This window comes from Sorex araneus, chromosome 1, assembly GCF_027595985.1.
Source record: "Sorex araneus isolate mSorAra2 chromosome 1, mSorAra2.pri, whole genome shotgun sequence".
Lineage (NCBI taxonomy): Eukaryota > Metazoa > Chordata > Mammalia > Eulipotyphla > Soricidae > Sorex > Sorex araneus.
The window spans coordinates 89,550,413-89,556,412 of NC_073302.1; the positions used below are offsets into that span (position 1 = coordinate 89,550,413).

Genomic DNA, 6,000 nt, shown 5'->3' on the forward strand with positions numbered 1-6,000 from the left:
TTCCTGCTTAAAATATACATTAGCTCTAGAGCACTTAACTGAGCGAAGGTTCACACAGACATTAAATTTTTTGTCAAGTAAAATTGAACCCTCAAGCAACATGCTTACCACATCTGACAACAGAGGGGCCCTTACTGGATATCAGCAATGTGGCCATTATCATTGATCTTATCTCTCAGCTGCCAGCACTTAGCCCAGACCTTCTATTCATTTCCAAAAGTAGCCTTTTTAAATACATTTTTATATGCTTTTTATAATTAACCCCCCAACTGAACAAGACACTGCATTTCAAGTTTACTATCAAATACCTCAATAAACCCAACTGAATTACATTCTAAGTATCTATTATATTAAAATGGATTCCTGGGCTCTGAAGGGGTGGTAGAGATCCAAACATAAATCACCCAACACCCTGATCTCAAAATCCACACAATGGTTATTTGCTGAGCTTTGGGGAGAAAATTATAGGCTTGGTCAACAGAGTTAAGAGCTATTTTGGTAACAATGCATTCATCCTGGAGCAGAAGGGAACTTGAGAGAGCAGCTAGTCCTGCTGGATCACCAGCTCTGGGGGCAGGGCTGGATTCTGAGGGCAGGAATTAAGAGAGAGAGGATCCTAAAGAAAGCTTAAGAGTCTGCACCTCAGGGCTTCTGACTCCTTAGCTCTTGGGCAGCCAGAAACTTGCATTGTGAATGCTGATAGGCAGGATCTGCTGGGAGATGACATTTCTCAAACTTACTGGACTGTGGGTTCAGAGGGAATGAGTCCGGCCACTCCCCACTCTCAAGGTCCTTCTTGATGCAGGAGGAAGTTGGGGTCCAGAAGCGAAAGTGACAGGACCTACCAGAGGCAGGGCAGGATCCGGTCAGCCAGGGCTTCAAGCTCACCCTGGGAAGAGACCCTTCCCCACCAGGCCACACTGCTCAATTCCACCCCCCAGAAGAAATAAGAAAGCTGTCCACACCCACACCCCCTTTCTCTCTCCTCTCCCCCAACCTCCTCCTCTCCCCCTCCCACCCTCTTCTCATATCCCCATATTTCCTAGATAAAGGCATTTGACCCTCCTGTCATCTCCTTCCTAAATTCTCTTCAAAGACAATGGTTAAGGGACGGTGGTGACCAGGCCAGGGTCAGGTCTCCCCTCATCCCAGCCGCCCCAGAACTGGGTGGTAGGGAGCAGTCCCTCCGAGTGAGGGTGCTAGGGCCTGAGAGCAGCCCGAGGGCTCCCTGAATGCTGCTGGGACCCTGTGTCCAGGCAGGGAGCAGCTCTGGGCAGTCTTGTCCATTCTGAATTTGCCCGCATATCCAGAGGATGAGGGATCAACTCCCCTCAAGCCCCACCAAGTCACGGGGTGAGGGAGCCGGAAGTCAGGTGACCACAACGCTTGGCCAGCAAAGCCCCCAAGGAGACCTGTCTCTTGGGAAGCCGCCTAAAACCAGCGGAACCACCATTCCTCCAGTGGCCTCACTGGAACCCTGGCAGGTGGCCCCTGCAGCCTTGGGGGCAACAAGAGTGCTTTCCCCGTGCACCCCGAAAGGAGGCAGATTTCCAAGGGATGCCAAATCATTTCTGGAAAGGAAAACACAGAGAAATGTGGGCACATCTGAAGATAACAGACTTGGAGTAAAGAAATTCTAGTCAGGGGCTCCCAGGAATGTAGACCAATGGAGAACATTCTAGAGACACTTGGCCAACAGTGCTGGGCTGCAGAGAGATGTCCTGTGGGGTGCCCTGGGCACATTCTCGGGGCGGTGCTGGGCCTGGGGAAGCTGTGATTTCCTGGCTGCAGTGAGAGGTCAGCAAAGGTCAGCAGATTCCGGCAGCTCCCCTGGAGCCCTCACACATGCATCTTTCCCGGGCAGCACCGTCAGCGCCCCGGGCAGGGCAGCACCCGAGACTTGATGCTGGGTCATCACCAGAGGAGCTCCCTCGGTCAACAGCCAGCCCCAGAGTTAGGGGCTCAAAACAGCTCTACAATGTTATGGGGAATTTCATGCTGCCAGCCAGTGGGCCCTCAAATTTCCTTGTAATACAGACCAGAGAAAAACAAATCGCCAGTGTCAGAAAGACAGTAGAGCGGGGAAGATGCTTGGCTTTGATGCCACACTCCTGAGATCGAACCCAGCACCTGGAGCCCCGCCAGGGCTGAGGGCAAAGCCAGCCCTGAACACCGCCATCCCTTAAATAATATCCTGGACAAAGTTGAACCAACGGATGCTGCTCGGGCACCTGCTGTCATACTCTGTCCTTGCCCAAGAACTGCAATTCTGAGAAGAGCTTCAGAGAGCACTGAGTGAGGGGTTACTGGGCCTCAGCTCCTCCACCAGGAGGAATTCCCTAAGTTCCCCCATACCCCGAATGCAGACCCGTGCTGCCCCCCTCCCCTCTGCAGTGGCCTTCAGTGTCTGTCCCCCACAGCACCTCTCTGCTGACTTTTGTGCCCCGAGTCCACAAGGATAAGTTCAAAGGTAAAAAGACGCTGAGGGATGAGCAGAGGAGCAGACATGGCTGGGATTTTTGTTTGTTTGGGGTCACACCTAGCAGTACTCAGGTCTTACTCCTTTGTGTTCAGGGATAACCCGTGGCTGGCTCAGGGAACCATAGGAGGCGCTGGGAATTGAATCTAGATTGGTAACATGAAAGGCAGGTGCCCTTAACCCCTGCACTGTTTGGCTCCCACTAACAGATTTACCAAGCTGTATGTGAAGAATGGTTTAGTCATTCTTATTATAGAGATGCTTTCAAATGTCAGGCAATTCTTTAAACTGTGCAAACACCATCTCTAGTCACTAGAGCCTTAAAGTTAATCATGTTTAGTTTAGAGCAGAGCTTATGAATGTCTGGGGCACTTCAAACGGGGCTCATTGTTTAAACCCAACTGGTTGGCGCCATCCCCATGGGCTCTTAAGCAACGTCTAGAAACAGTTTGGGTCATCACAGCTGGAGGTGATGGGCCCCTGGCATTTAGTGGGAGAGGCCTGGGCTGTGGCCATACATTTTACATTGCAGAGGACAATCCCGCAGTGAAAGATTATTCAGCCAAAAAGCCAAAGCTGAGAAATTGTGATCGAAACAAAGATGACATTGTGAGCAGCAATAAAACAAGACAAGCTGAAGCCAGGTGTGTTATGTAGAAGATATGCGGCTAAGAATATAGCAGGTGGGGCCGGAGCAATAGGACAGTGGGTAGGGTGCTTGCCTTGCATGCAGCCAACCGGGGATGCCCAGCATCCCCTGTGGTCCCCTGGGCCCACCGGGACTGATCCCTGAGTGCAGAGCCAGGAGTAAGCCCTGAGCACTGCTGGTGTGGCCCAAAACAGAAACAAGAACAAAAAAGTAGCAAACTGGAGAAATAGCATAAGGGTTACGGCTCTTGGCTTCCAAACAGCCTACCCAGATTCTCTGCAGCACCACATATGGTTTCCTGAGCCATGCCAGGAGTGGTCCCTAAGCACAGAGCCGGGAGTCAGCCCTGAACAGTGCTGGGTATATATACTTATAGATTATAGCTAGATAGATATAGTTAATATTTAAAGGCAAGTTTTACATTTAGAAAAAAAGAGGAAAAATTTCCTCAACTACTCGGGAAAATGAAAAAGAAATTCCGAGGGCCAGAGATAGTACAGTGGGTAGAGCATTTGTCTTGCATGTGACTGACCCATATTTGATCCCTGGCATCCTGTATGGTCCCTCGAGCACTACCAGGAGTCATTCCTGAGCACTGAGCTCAGAGCCAGGAGTTACCCCTGAGCATCACTAGGTGTGAGCCAAAAACTAAAAAAAAGATTTAATAAAAAAAGAAAAAAAAAGTCCAGTCTGCCCTGGGTCAGACCTTGGCACAGCTACCAGGAGGCATCAGTGATTCCCATTCAGATTCTAGCCGGTGCACCGGGAACTAACATCCCATCAGGATAAATCTGCAGTTCTCCCCTGCATTACCTGTGCAGTTCGTGTAGGCAGTGGATGGTTCTCAAGGAAAGCATCTATAGTATTATGCAAAAGAGTGGTAAAAAACAGACACCTGTTGAGCAATAACTGATAAAGGCTGGAATCCAGTACAGACTGAGCCCTAAGGGGCTGGCCATAGTACAGTGGGTAGGGTGTTTGTCTTACACGCGGCTGACCCAGGCTCCATCTCTGACATCGCATAAGATCCCCAGAGCCTGCCAGAAATGATCCCTGAGTGCAGAACCGGGAGAAAGCCCTGAATACCGTCTGATGTGTCCCTACATCACCACCCCCTCAAAACAGACTGATCCCCTACGCTGAGAGGAAGCCTTCTTCAGGAAATCAAAACATGCCTGCCATCTGCCAATAAACCTCTCAGAACCTACCTTCACAGTGGATAACACTGTTTTCAGAACAGAGGGGTGAGCCGTTTGTCAGAACCCCAAGTCTCCAAGTACTAGAATCTGCTGAAACTCCAACAGGCAATGGAAGATCTTCCAGAGCTAGTTCCCCTCTTCGCCCAAGCTGAAATCTGTTCCCAAAGCCTCTACCGGGGGCCTGCCTGGAACTGCCGCGGCTCCTAGCAGGTAATCCACACTGATCTTTAAAAACCCATTCGCCATCTCCTCCCCCTGGAAAACAAATCTGCTGTTCAGCTGGGCTCTGAAACAGAAGCGGCACTCTGCACCCAAGTTCCACACCAGGCTCAGGACAGAAAGAACAGCGGGCATGGTCTGATTGAAACAGGGCCAGATGTGGTCAGCGGCTCCGAGAGCAAGTTTCTTGCATGGTTGAGGCCCTGGGTTCAATCCTCAGCCCCATACACATTGTGTGTGTGTATTATGTATGTGTGTGTGCATACATGTGTGCATATATGAAAGCATGTTTATGTGTGTGTGCGTGTGTGCCACTGCTTTCAATAAACATGATATATCCTTCCAATTCGCCTCCTGTTCTCCTGGGGATACGCAGATGCTCCTCCATCTCCAACAGAGCTAAGGGTGCAACTGATTGCTGGGCTTCCCTGTTCCTGGGTCGCTCTAGAACCCAGCCCAAAATGCGACTGCGGGGACCTCAGGCATCACCAAGGTCGAGCCCCGAGCCGGGCAGGCAAGGGGCCCTCGGCTTTGCTCTGCAGCGAGGACACCTGAAGGGAGAGAAGTAACGGACCGGGGGTTCTGCTGCCTCCTGCGACAGGCCAAAGAGTGTGACCCTGGAGCTTGGCGACAGCGTGCGACAGGATGGGTCCCGGCGCGGGGCGCCTCACCTGTGTCCCCGCAGCCGCGGGCGAGCGCGGGCGCGGCCGTCGGGGCCCCGGGGGCCACAGTCGCGTCACGGGGACACGCTCCTAGCGGTGCCGCCGGCGGTGCCGCCAACCCGGGACCCGATGACAGCCCCTTCCCGCCGCCCCGGTGAAGCGACTTCCAGGGGCCCCGCGCGCGCGTCCCGCCCCGGCTCGGGGCCCGCGGGGAGGGACAGGCGGGCGGGCCGCGGAGCTCCCGGCGCGCGGGGTCTCAGGCGCGGCTCCGGGCCGGTCCCGGCACTGCCCCGCGGGCCCCCGCGAACCGCCCCCTCCCGCGACCCGTGTGGAATGCGGGGGACGGACGGAACCGGCCCACCCACCCCGACCGTGACGCCAGCGGGGTACCTGCCGCGCTCAGAAGCTCGCTCGGCCCGAAGCTCGCGGTGCCGCCGCCCGCAGCTCCGAGGGCTGCACGGTCCCGTAGCGCGCGCGGCGCTCGGGGGGCTCGCGGCGGCGCCCACGCGGGCCGGGCCCGGGGCCAGTCTCCGCCCCGCCCGCCGCCCCGCCCCGCCCCGCCCCCGGGCCTCGGGCCCCGCCCCACAGCGCCGGGACCCGCCCCGAGCCGCAGGCCCCGCCCCCGCCCCGCCCGCGGCGTGCCAGTCGCACCTGGCACGGGTGGTCGTGGGGGCTCAGGGCCGCCGGGCCGAGGTCAGCGCCCGTCCTGGCTCTCCAGGTGTGCGCGGAGCAGCTGAAGTCGCGCGCGCCCCCTCTGGGCTTCCTTCTGTCCCGGCGCTGGAATTGGCTACT

The 6,000-nt window shown here is 55.1% G+C and overlaps 1 protein-coding gene across 3 annotated transcripts in view; it reads right to left on the reverse strand.

The window, feature by feature from the left end:
• The window catches only part of GCNT1 (glucosaminyl (N-acetyl) transferase 1), a 31,173-nt gene extending 25,451 nt beyond the window's left edge, over positions 1–5,722 (reverse strand). For 2 of the 3 annotated variants that reach the window (XM_055123715.1, XM_055123713.1), the window contains exon 1: positions 5,599–5,722. The gene's annotated coding sequence lies outside the window, so the exon portion shown is untranslated. Of the gene's footprint in view, positions 1–740; positions 902–5,598 lie in introns of those variants that run through there. The other variant, XM_055123714.1, reaches the window with a different exon arrangement.
• Between the last annotated feature and the right edge of the window lie 278 nt (positions 5,723–6,000).